The sequence below is a fragment of the Macrobrachium rosenbergii genome, chromosome 40, assembly GCF_040412425.1.
Source record: "Macrobrachium rosenbergii isolate ZJJX-2024 chromosome 40, ASM4041242v1, whole genome shotgun sequence".
Taxonomy (NCBI): Eukaryota; Metazoa; Arthropoda; class Malacostraca; order Decapoda; family Palaemonidae; genus Macrobrachium; species Macrobrachium rosenbergii.
The window spans coordinates 29,611,132-29,625,165 of NC_089780.1; the positions used below are offsets into that span (position 1 = coordinate 29,611,132).

Genomic DNA, 14,034 nt, shown 5'->3' on the forward strand with positions numbered 1-14,034 from the left:
TATATAATCGTGTAATGTTCGATATTTAATGCCCAATTTTATGGCCTAAAATTTTTGGGGTCGAACATTACATGGGGTATAGTTTTGGAAAAATGCAAAAGTTTGGGACTAGGCTTTGGGTTTCCCGACAACAGAAGTCAACACAGTAGCATTTCCTTCCACAGAAGTTGACGAACTATTTTTTTTTTTTTTTTTTGTAGATTAAAGACAATAAATACAAATGTTGTTTTACTTATCTGAGAATCTTCTATTATTGTTATGTTCTTTCTATATTGGAAAAGCGCAAACTTTTGGGACTAGGCTAAGCCTACCATAGGCTTTAGATTTCCTGACCAGGGAAGTCAACAAGTAGCACTTCTTTCCACAGAAGACGACAAACTATTTTTTTTATAAAGACAATAAATATAAATGCTGCTTTACTTATCTGAGAGTCTTTTATTATTATATTGTTTCTATATTTATGCCTGTTCTACGCTATAATAAGTGTAGCCTGTATTTCCCGAATGTAAACAAGTACTATCTTAGACTAGGGTACGTTAGCGACTGCTAACACTGCCTAGGCTACCATCATGTATTGATTCCAAATATATAGAAACATAGCCTAGTCTTACTGCCAGATTCAAAACTCGAACATTACATGGGGTATATGCTAAAATCCTAATATATATGAAGTATAAAATGGGGGTCGAACATTACATGGAGTCTAATATTACACGAGTATATACGGCAACTAAGAGTCAGCAATCAAAACAATCTTAGATTTGGAGAGGTAGCTAAACAGTATTTTCATAGAGTTTGTGGCAGCATACTATGACTAAACAGAATAAACAATCTAGCCAATTTTTCTTACAGCTGAAATACCCATGCTTTCCTAAGCATGACTTTATTGCTTTGCCTTATCAGCCGTTACAGAAATAGCTCCTAAATCCTGAAGACTGATGACATGAGGCATATATGATATACTCTGGATCATTCTACTATTATATGGAAGGTGGATATTAATTTACATTTACCAACAAATAAAGGTAGGCTATGTTTACATTCAAGTCTGTGTGTGTTTTAGTAGGATAATCAAGAGCAGACAAATGGATCTTCATGAAACTTTGTAGACTGAGTAAAATACATTACTGTACACAGAAATCAGCTTATAGTTGATAATTTGTTAATATGTTATTTTTGGGTTTAAAATTCTACAACAGCATTTGCATACTGGTGCTATTCTTTACATTAATAAATTTTGGTTTAAAATTCTACAACAGCATTTACACACTGGTGCTATTCTCTTTACAATAATAAATTCCAACAGAAGTCCCAGTTACATGTGTATATAAAGAATTAATGGGAACTGATGGGTATACACAAAGCAATACACATTTCAGAGCAAACATGACTGAATGATCACTGGTCAAAGACAAATTTCTTACACGGTCTCTCTTTATGTGAGGAGTTCTATTTGGCTTTAAAGAAATTTGATCTACTAACCACTTTTTTATTAATAGTTATACTCATTCTGGCTTTCTAACTGTTATTAAAATATCACTTTATACTAACCTAGCCTTACCACCCATTCAATTCAATGCCATAGAATCTCTACCAATGTAATTTTCTATGACCCATTTTGGAGATATTGAATATCCTAAAATTACATTATCCTACCCAGAGTTGACTTTGTTATTGTTACAAACTATTTTCCTTTTCCTAACCTTACAATGTACTTAGGCTCCTAGTTCAGAAGCCACAATCTCTACCATCGAACTTTTAATTATGCAGCTTCTCGAGGGGCTGAGCACCCTAATTACCTTAAATGTCAACCTTACACTTGAAGATTAATAGGTACCTTTACAATGGAATTGTAATATATAATTTTAAGTAAATTTAACAATTATAAGAGCTTTCTTTAAATTCTGAATAATACATTCTGAATACATTTAAAACTTTTGATCATCCTGTAAAATTTTCATTAGTTTGTATAGTCAAGAAAATTTTTTATTGTTAAGCGAACTTACCTTAGTAATGCTACGCTCTTGAACAGTTAGGAAGAATATATAGCACAACCCATATATTTCCACTTGAGAGTTAAGCCCATTATTAAACAATATTATACTTTTTTACTGATTGATTCCATGGGGCTGACAGGGCATTTTCTTTCTCTGGAATTAAAAACTGAACATTAATTGAAATTCAATACATGAACCTGCAATTATACTGTTAACAAATCTGGCAAGATACAACTCGTTCCTGCATACAATGCTGTTAATACATTAAATTATGAAACAAAAGGGACAATGTTATAATAATGGCAACACGCAACTAAAAACATTAAAAATAATGAAGACTCTTGATCCTACAGCCTTGACTTTTGGATGTCCCACCTTTATTAGCATTGTGCCAACCTAGTTATGTACTGCTTGAAAAGTTGGACTGTTGTTTAATATTACTAGTTTTTTGTTATTGCATGCAGTGTTCTGAATCCATGGTAAGGTGTATTTTATGTACACTGCATCAGGCAGCCACCTTAAGGGGAAGTATTTACTTTTATTCAATGTGCCCTCAGGACAAAAGCACACCATATACAAATATTCCACTAGGATGTCACCTAGACACTTTAGAAAAGTATTCAAACATCTATGTAGATGCCTCAAAACGACTATAAGTGATCTAAATCATTCTTTGCTGCTGAATAACACGTGAGGTCACCTTATTTCTGCCTGTGGCCATCTTGTTGAGTTGATATCTTGCAGGTTTTCCCTGTATTTGAGGTTATTTTTTTTAGCAGGCCTTCAATACTTAATTACTCATCTCTGATCTATTGTATATCATACACTGCCTATTTTAAGCTAGCTACATGGGTCTCATAAAGCCTACCTCTCTATGTTTTCCATTCTGTACAAAGATGTCCAGGTAGTGGGAATAAACATATCTATGTCCACGTAGTGGGAATAAACATATTTAATCTCACCTGGGGGATGGGATATGTTCCCTTTTGAGGAATTCTCAATTCCCAACAAGACTTAGAAACATAAAAAAGCATTTGGATGTACAGAGATATGAACATTGTTACCCTAAATCATTGTAAGGGAATCAAGAGGAAATACTAAAGCTATGCACAAGTACTACAGGTACTACTTAAAACTTCCATTAAGAGATGTAATCCACTGCAGTACCATAGTTACAAATTCAGCAACCTGTTATTCTAGAGCAAAGTTATAGTAGAGGTTAAATAGTATACTGCAAATAAAAATGAAAATTCTAATTAAAATCTACTTCGTAGAATACTGTTGCTCCTCAACAGACACTATGGGCCTCTGGTTTTCTGATCAGTAACAAAGTTAAGTACCAAAGACCCTATATTATAACCTGTACTTGGATATTTTATGGATATCTTACAGCTAACAAAAATTCAGCATAGTTCCTAACCTGAACTAACCCATTCTTTGCACTTAAAATTTAATTAAAGAGATTTATTTAAAAATGTATGACATTCAGAATGGTAGCAAAGCAAAAAATAATGTTGCCGATAAGTACAGAAGTCTGCAAAGTTGAGGCCTATTAAATTGAAGTGTTAGGGCTGATTCACACCTGACACTCACGCTCACGCTCACGTGCACGCAATTGATCGCGCTCAAATATTCTTTAATGATAAACAAGCAGAGTATTCAAACCATCCAGTCAATCATTTTCGCTCAACTCCAGTCACGGTCACAGTCAAGCTCACGATCAAAGCCAAAGATATTTTGAACGTGCTCAAACTTGAGCGAGAGTAAGAAAATTATAATGAAATGTAGACTTTTTTTTTTAATTTGTGGACTTGTTTTTTTTTTTGGTAGGGTAATTTCTTTTTTACAGTATATGGAACTTTTTTGCTTTTTAAGCAAACTTCTATTTTCAGTTCAAACAGGAAGGTTCGTTTTTTATTTAGCCCTATACTGAGTCCAGAGGTGGACAGAATATTTGCATAGCATTTGCGAATATAATTATATTTGATAATAAATTCATTAATTAATTTTGTGGGTTTTTTTACCTTAAACATACAGCCAAACTTTCTCTTGAAGATATCGATTCTCTGAAATAGGTGTCTTCCTTCATTATATCTGATCCAATTTTGGACAAAATATACTCGAATGTCCCTTTTGGCATGCGGAAATAATTAAAGAATTTTTCTTCGTCATCTATAAGATGGGGATATAAAGTGTTATATGATGCACCCAAAATCTCCTCCTTTTTCTCTCTCCCTCTTCCTCATCCAGCGCTATGGCTATACCCGCTAATTCTAGAGCCGAAAAATCACACATGGTTCACCAATGCCAACACAAAACAAACTGAGCTCAGGAGAGCTTGAGCGGCATATGTGAACACACCAGTAAAATGAGCTGAGTGAGAGCTTGACCATGACTTGGGCGTGAGCGTGAGTGTCAGGTGTGAATCAGCCCTTACTGTACAAGTACTCTATGTACAATAACTAAAGCTGTAAATTGTACTTCTTTTAAAGATCAATGCCATTACTAATTTTTGTAGTCACTAATATACAAATGACAAGTGGTGCTACCTAATGTTGGTGACATCATTCCATTATCTCTCCAAAACTGTCATTGCCATTCTACTGGAAGGACTGACCTGATATTCTTTTCTACCTGCCTTTACCAAAAATAATTGGGCCACTAAGAGACTAAACCTGTAGGCCTAGTTTAATGAATGGGCACAATGACAGTCTAGGACCCCACTTGCCCATTGGCTTTGTTGTTCTGTTATGTTTGTCACAAAATCAATGCAACATAACAGACTTTTCCATTTGTATGTGTCCCTAAGCTATAGTACACCAATTTACACCACAACTGTGAAACTTGGCAATTTAATACTGTATATTTAAATATACAAACTTTAATTTTTTTATTAACTTTGTAAAATTAAGGGCATATCCTTTATATCTTACGACTTGGTTCATTCCACATAGTCAATTCAGATACAGATTTAGTAAGTAAAACATTACATGGTAGAGTACTGTCTTTTTAACTTAGTAAGGTAATATAATTATATATATATATATATATATATATATATATATATATATATATATATATATATATATATATATATATATATATATATATATATATATATATATATATATATATATATATATATATCCTCCAATACCACATGACCCAAAGGGCCTTTGTGAGATTCTGCCACTTATGTCTTTCCTTTTTGCTTTGTCTTCCACAAGTCTCCACTCTTTTCCATCCTCCCTTCTCATAGCTCTGTCCACACACACACACACATTATATATATATATATATATATATATATATATATATATATATATATATATATATATATATATATATATATATATATATATATATATATATATATATATATATATATATGCTTAGTTTTGCAGATTTTCAAGGAAAGCGAGGGAGGGAGGATGAGTCAGTATATGATTTCAATCAACGGAATGGATTGTGAAATTTAGGCCTAAGACCAAGCGTTCGGACCTAGGCTATGAAGTCATTCAGCACTGACCGGGAATTTAGAGTACAGTGGTTTGAAAGGTGTAACAGGAGGAAAACCTCGCAGCTGAACTATGCAACAGCTAGGAGGGGATGGAAAGTAAGATGGAAGAAAAAATAATATGAACGGAGGGGCCGAAGGGACGCTGCTAAGAACCTTGCTGTTGCCTACATGCACTGCGTTAAGTACTGTACCCTGACAGCACTGACCTCCGGGGAGATTTCAACTGCCCTAGCATAGTAGAGTATTTCTAATCTGTTCCCATTCTCATAAAACTATCCGCAATCTTATGTTCAAAAACATTCATAAAACTGCATAAGTCCCAACAACATCTGAGATAGTCCTAGGCCTAAATGTCACGACAAATTACGATTCAGAAAACTGTTCATTATTTTCCTTCTAAGGAGCAGCGTAAAGGCTGGGTTTACTTAGCAAGGGCCTACTAAAACATTGAAAATGAAAACTAAAAACCCCAATACAAATTTCACGGTAAAATTCTTTGACCTAACGTAGCAAAATGAAAGTGGAGGCTTCCGTCCCTTAAACAAATTCAAATCGGCCAATTCTCGCCAGTCATCCATTCCGCTCTAGCATCCGCCAACGGATCTAGCAAAGCCAAAACTACTGGCACGAACAATCAATGAGGAAAGATATGCAAGGATTTGTCAGCATGAGAAAAGACAATTTCAAGTAACAAGTGGGTAAAATTTGGTAACCTCAATTTCTGCTAAACGCTCTATTAGGCCTAAGTGACAGCCGTTACTGCTTGACCGTACCTAGACCTATGTCTTTTCAATTTGGCAAAAGGACGAGAAACTGAATACCATTTAATGCATATTCTTTTGATCCGGTCATTTATCTAAGCAGGGCGCTGCCGAAAATCAACAAATTACGGAAATTTAACAAAAAATCATAATAAAACTGAAACCGGATTCAATAATCAATGGGTTAGGCTAGGATACCAGGGGTCAGCCTAATCAAAAGATGTGACTGATGAATAAAATCATATCATGTTGAAAACCTAAACACTAAACATTCTGAATCACATCAGTTTCCATAAATTAACGCACGTCAAGCATATAAACATACCCATTGTGGAAAATAATGTTAGGCAAGCTAATGTCACACCAGCGTAACCTTTTCAGCACAACGATCACATTAGTACTGAAGTGCTCAGTGATGTGATGAATTCAGTGTTGCCAACTCGATTTGACAGTACAGTGCTAAAAGTGGATCGCAAAGGTACTAAAAAGGTGCTAGACTTTCTAATTAATGCACTAAAAAAAGTGCCAGATAAAAAATAAAAAGTAATTAATAAAGCTTATGCTGTACTTACGTGTACTCATCATCATTAAAGATTATATACGTGGTTCTGCTAAATTTAGAAGTCTTCTAACATTCTAATCAAGTCCTCATCTGCATCTTCATTTTCATAAGCTTCGAGACTTCGAATTTTCTTGACAAAATCACTTGGAAGCTCACATTGATAGCAACATTGCCCGCGCCTCTTCAATCCATATTTAATGGCAAGAATACTATTTAAAGTAGAATCCTCTTTCCTTAAAAAGCGCTGAAAAAGGCACCAGCGTCAAACGAAAATTCTTGGGCGCCGAAATAATTAAAAGAGCGCCAAATCTAACGCAAAAACAGCTAAATTGGCAACACTGATGATTGATGATACTGGTGATTATTATAAAACACGTGTTTGCAACTGGAGTTTCGGACTAAAGTTCGAAAAATTGCTTCGAAAATTTTCGAATCCTGTTAATTTGTTGTTAAACGATAAGATTACAGCTTTATCGTTTATGCCATTCTTATGTGGACACTATTGCACATATATTTAATTACTTTTGCCATAAAAGAAGAAAGTAAGAGAGCTAAAACTCGTTAAATGACGTGGTCAAACGGTTCCTTTATATTTTCAAAGAGGTTCTTGAACTGGTTAATGCACACGTTGTTTCACACACACACACACACACACTCACACACACACACACACACACATATATATATATATATATATATATATATATATATATATATATATATATATATATATATATATATATATATATATATATATATATATTATCAAGATTAACCTGTTTTCCTAGCAACGAGTGGGTTCAAAAAAAAGACGGTCGCTGGTACACATAAAGCGTCCATCACAGGAGTGGCGATCTCGCGGCAGAGAATGTGACCTCGGGCGGCCATATTGAAAGGTCTCGGTCCAGCTCATAGTACTATGCTTTATTACTATTATTATTTTTATTATTGTTATTTTTATCTTTTTTACTATCATTATTACATTATTATTATTATTACTATTGATAATAATCGAAGGAAGGAGACCCTCTTTGAGGCAAGTTTTGTTGAATAAAATGGCTGCAGTTTGCGAATTGGTTTTATACCGAGTTTTCTCAATTCTTCTAATAATTTGCTTTTCCTGCACATTAATATCAGTCAATAATTGTCCAATGTTCATATTTTGATGGATGAAACAGCGTATTTCTTACAGATGAAATTCTTTATTCTAAAGCATTACAGCAGGGATGTAAATCCGTAGATTTTCCTGATGGTATTTTCGGTGGTAGTTCTTTTTTCTCTTTCTGATGTCTGTCTGGTATTTTCAGTACTTTTTCTGTCGACATGTTTCGACCAGCTCGATGGAAAAGATGACCATCGAGCTGGTCGAAACATGTCGACAGAAAAAGTACTGAAAATACCAGACAGACGTCAGTAAAAGAAAAAAGAAGAAATGCCACCGAAAATACCATCAGGAAAATCTACGGATATACGTACATCCCTGCTGTAATGCTTTAGAATAAAGAACTTCATCTTTAAGAAATACGCTGTTTCACCCATCAAAATATGAACATTGGACAATTATTGACTAATATTGATGTGCAGGAAAAGCGAATTATTAGAAAAATTGAGAAAATTCAGTATAAAATCAATTCGCAAAATGCAGCCATTTTACAATTAATTTTATCATTTTTATTATTATCATTATTATTATTATTTTACTTGACTCAATTTCATGGAGAAAAATTACTTTATAAAAACAGGTTGGCCTAAGCATTCCAACCATTGTGGTCAAGGCCTAAGCATCTGCTCTTGGATCTAAGCAGTGTTTAGCATAAATGGTTCCTGTATATTACAGGACTTTCTTTGTCCACAGTCCCTAAACACTAACTAAACAGTAATGTACAATCACTAAACACTAACCTTCACAGTACACTTACACTCATAAACACTCACACTTACTGTGCACTCACACTCACTAAACACACACACACACTTACTACACACTCATACTCACTACACACTCACATTTATTATACACTCACACAATAAAATTAACACTCAACACTGACGAGGCACTCACTATACACTAAACACTCATAAAACACTAAATACTAGCTAAATACTCACTGTACCTCAAACAGTCAGTAAACGTTCACTAAACACTCACTTAATTCTAAACATTCATTAAACGCTAAACACTCGCTAAGCATTCACTAAGCACTCACTGTACACTAAACATTCACTAAGTACTCACTATATACTAAACATTCACTAAGCACTCAATATACACAAAACAATCACTAAATAGTAAACTTATTAAACACTAAATACTCATTAAACCCTAAATGCTCATTAAATCCTTAAAAACTCATTAAACACTATCAGTCAATGAACATTCACCAATCACTCATTAAACACTTACTAAACAACACTCACTAAACACTACTAAACATTCACTGATTACTTACACGCTAAATATTCACTGAACACTTACACACTAAATATTGACTACACACTAACATTCACTAAACATTCACTAAACACTATGCACTCACTAGAAACACACTAAACAGTTACTAAACCCTAAATACTCGCTAAGCATTCACTGAATGCTAATACACTAAACATTCACTAAACGCTAACATTCACAAAACATTAACTAAACCCAACACTCACTAAACATTCACTGAATACTTACACATTAACATTCAATAAACACTAACATGCAATAAACCTTCACTAAACCCTAAACACTCATTAAACACGTACACACTAAACATTCACTAAACCCTAAACACTCACTAAACATTCATTGAATACTTACACACCAAACATTCACAAAACATTCACTATACCCTAACTAACATTCACTAAACACTTACCCATAAACATTCACTAAACTCTTACCCACTAAACACTAAGCACACGCTAAACACTTAATCATTAAACATTAACGATAATAAAAATTCACAATTGCACTAAGCCCCTGTTAAATTTGTGGGTTACCAGACCTTTAAAGATGGCTGCAAGGCTTTGCAGCGCAGACTTAGTGGAAGACCTCCGAACTACGTAGTGCTGGTATAGAGATCTCAACTCCAGGTATATACTCTCTATGTTCCAAGTGGATCTTGCCCGGATCATTCTTGTCATCCTGGGGGTGACAATAGGGAATCTGGAATTCTGAAGGTTTCTCGGAATTCCGGGGGCTTCTGGGGCTTCCGAAGGCTTCAAGACAATCTCCAGCTACAGAGCCTGGGGATTGTCTTGAAGCCTTTAGATTTCTAGCTCAATACTTAAGAACAGAGTTTTATGGAGAAGAAATCAGAGGCGAAAGGCTTTGAAAATTTCTTTGGGGGAAGCCCACGTTTTTGGAAATGAATAAGCCTACGTTCTTGGAGATTAATTCCAGAGGCTTCTGGGGGCTTCCTAAGTCTTCAATGCAATCTCAAGGTACTGAAGCCTTCGGAAATGCCCATTGGATTCTCCAGGAATGCTTCAGGAGCTAAAGACTGCCTCAAAGGATCCTGGAGTCGTGAAAACATCTTCAAGAATACCCAAATGTCTTCTCTCGTCGTCAGGAGATATCTATATATATATCAGTAAGAGGGAATACCATAAGATTATAGACGACAACTCGTCAAAGTAAAGAAACCGCATATGTGTCAGAAAAATAACTCTAAGTAATGGTTACCACAATGTTAAAATGATCTAAAACCCTTGGAATTTTCCTTGAATACATTTTGGAACCTTCAGTCTCCAGCTCCTTGAAGAACAAGAGAAATGGAATTAGGGCATGCGCCAAACTCCAAAGTCTCCAGGAACAATCTCTGAGATGCTTCAAATCATCTTGAAGCCTTCAAAGAGAGCAAGTGTCACTTTTGAAGGGTTGGGTAAGAGAAGATAAGGAGTTTGGTGAAGGGAAGGGTCCGACCCAGAGGCTGCTTCCTTTGAGGAAGATAGGTATCCTTCCAGGCTGGGGAAGTAGGCCTGGAGAGGGCCCAAGCCACTCAAGAATGGGCTCCAAAAGCCCCCAGGCTCGCCAGTCTTTTGAGGGCCCAAGAACTTCAAGGATGGGACCAAAAAGTCCCAAAGGCTCGCCAGTGTCTCGAGGGCAACCTTGAAAGGAAGGGTCCGACCCAGAGGCTGCTTCCTCAGAGAAATGCAGGTACCCCTGCCTGGCTGAGAAACGGGCCAGGTGAGTGCCCAAGAACTTCAAGGATGAGGCCCAAAAGCCCCCAAGGCTTGCCAGTTTCTTGAGGGCAGCCTTGAAGGGAAGGGTCCGACCCAAAGGCTGCTTCCTTGGAGGAAGGCAGGTATCCTGCCAGGTTGGGAAGAGGGACTGGAGAGTGCCCAAGAACTTCAAGGATGAGACCCAAAAGCCCCCAAGGCTTGCAGTCTCTTAAGGGAAGGGTCCGACCTAGAGGCTGTTTCCTAACATTCACTAAATATTCACTAAACCCTAAGCACTCACTAAAAACACGCTAAACATTCACTAAACCCTAAATACTCGCTAAACATTCACTGAATGCTTACACACTAAACATTCACTAAACACTAACATTCACAAAACATTAACTAAACCCTGAACATTCTCTAAACATTCACTGAATACTTACACACTAAACATTCACTGAATACTTACACACTAAACTTTAAATAAACACTAACATGCACTAAACCCTAAACACTCAATAACACTTGCACACTAAACATTCACTATAACCTTAAACACTCACTAAATGTTCATGGAATACTTACACGTTAAACATTCATTAAACACTAACGTTCACAAGACATTCACTAAACACTGGCTAAACATTCACTGAATACTTACACACTAAACATTCACTAACATTCACAAAACATTCACTAAACCCTAAACACTCACTAAACATTCACTGAATACTTACAAACCAAAGATTCACTAACATTCACAAAACATTCACTGAACCCTAAACTAAACATTCACTAAACCCTTACTCACTAAACACTAAACATTTGCTAAACACTTACTCATTAAACATTAACAATAAAAAAAATTCACAATCACACAAACACCCTGTTCAATTTGCAGGTTACCAGACCTTTAAAGATGGCTGCAAGGTATAGAGATCATAACTCTAGGTATATGCCCTCTATGTTCCAAGTGGATCTTGTCCGGATCATTCTTGTCATTCTCGGGGAATCTGGGAATTCTGAAGGTTTCTGGGAAAGCTGGAGGCCCACGTTTTTGGAGATGAATAAGCCTACGTTCTTGGAGATGAATTCCGGAGGCTTCTGGGGCTTCCTAAGGTTTCAAGAAGGTCTCCAGGCACTAAAGCCTTTGGAAATGCCCACTGGATTCTCCAGGAATGCTTTAGGAGCTGAAGACTGCTTCAAAGGATGCTGGAGTCGTGAAGACATCTTCCAGAATACCCAAAAGTCTTTTCTCTGTCGTCAGGAAATATCTATATATATCAGTAAGAGGGAATCCCATAAGATTATACAAGACAACTTGTTATAGTGAAGAAACTGCATATGTGTCAGAAAAATAACTCTAAGTAATGGTTAAAGCTATGTAAAATTATATAAATCCCTTGGAATTTTCCTTGAAGACATTTTGGAATCCTTCTGTCTCCAGCTCCTTGAAGAACAAGAGAAATGGAATTTGTGCATGTGCTGAACTCCAAAGTCTCCAGGAACAATCTTCGAGATGCTTCAAATGGTCTGGAAGCCTTCAGAGAGAGCAAGTGCCATATCTGAAAAGTTGGGTAAGAGAAAGCAAAGAGTATGGTGAAGGGAAGGGTCTGACCCAGAGGCTAATTCCTCAGAGGAAGGCATTTATCCTGCCAGGCTGGGGAAGTGGGCCTGGAGAGGGCCCAAGCCCCTCAAGGATGGGCTCCAAAAGCCCCCAAGGCTCACCAGTCTTTTGAGGGCAGCTTTGAAGGAAGGGTCCAACCCAGAAGCTGCTTCCTCGTAGGAAGGCAGGTATCCTACCAGGCTGTTGAAGCAGGCCTGGATTGGGCCCAAAAACTTCAAGGAAGAGGCTCAAAAAGCCCCAAGGCTCGCCAGTGTCTTGAGGGCAGCCTTGAAGGGAAGGGTCCCACCCAGAGACTGCTTCCTCGGAGGAAGGCAGATAACCTGCCAGGCTGGGGAAGTGGGCATGGAGAAGGCCTAAGAACTTCAAGGATGGGGGGTCAAAAGCCCCCAAGGCTTGATAGTCTTTTGAGGGCAGCCTTGAAGGGAAGGGTCTGATCCAGAGACTGCTTCCTCAGAGGAAGGCAGGTATCCTGCCAGGCTGGGAAGCGGGCCTGGGGAGTGCCCAAGAACTTCAAGGATGAGGCCCAAAAGCCCCCAAGGCTCTCCAGTCTCTTGAAGGCAGCCTTGAAGGGAAGGGTCCAACCCAGCGGCTGCTTCCTCAGAGGAAGGCAGGTATCCTGCCAGGCTGAAGAATCGGGCCTGGAGAGAGCCCAAGAACTTCAAGGATGAGGCCCAAAATCCTGCAAGGCTCGCCAGTCTCTTTATGGCAGCCTTGAAGGGAAGGGTCTGACCCAGAGGCTGCTTCCTCGGAGGAAGGCAGGTATCCTGCCATGCTTGGGAAGCAGGCCTGGAGAGTGCTCAATAACTTCAAGGATGAGGCCCAAAGACCCCCAAGGCTTGCCAGTCTCTTGAGGGCAGCCTTGAAGGGAAGGGTCCGACCTAGAGTCTGCTTCCTCGGAGGAAGGCAGGTATCCTGCCAGGCAGGCTGGGGAAGATGCAATCTTGAACTGTTTCACTTTTTATATGATAAAGTTTATCATGTCCTTTAATTTTTCTGGTATATTCTCTTCTCTCTCTCTCTCTGTCTGTCCATCTGTCTGTCTCCCTTTCTCTGTCTGTCTGTCTGCCTATCTCTCTCTCTCTCTCTCTCTCTCTCTCTCTCTCTCTCTCTCTCTCTCTCTATATATATATATATATATATATATATATATATATTTATATATATATATATATATATATATATATATATATATATATTAAACTGGATATATATATATATATATATATATTTGTATATATATATATATAAATACTCCATTAGATATATATATATATATATATATATATATATATATATATATATATATATATACTGTATATATATATATATATATATATATATATATATATATATATATATATATATATATATATATATTGTATACAGGGTGTTTTGAAATTAGAGACCCCTCT

General features: G+C 36.8%; 1 long non-coding RNA gene across 1 annotated transcript in view; it reads right to left on the reverse strand.

The window, feature by feature from the left end:
* LOC136826307 (uncharacterized) overlaps nucleotides 1-6,693 on the reverse strand; it is a 51,748-nt gene extending 45,055 nt beyond the window's left edge. Inside the window, exons 1-2 of the long non-coding RNA XR_010849588.1 lie at nucleotides 6,604-6,693; nucleotides 2,007-2,150 (exon numbers count right to left, since the gene is read on the reverse strand). This is a non-coding gene — a long non-coding RNA (uncharacterized lncRNA). The remainder of the gene's footprint in view (nucleotides 1-2,006; nucleotides 2,151-6,603) is intronic.
* Nucleotides 6,694-14,034: the final 7,341 nt, after the last annotated feature.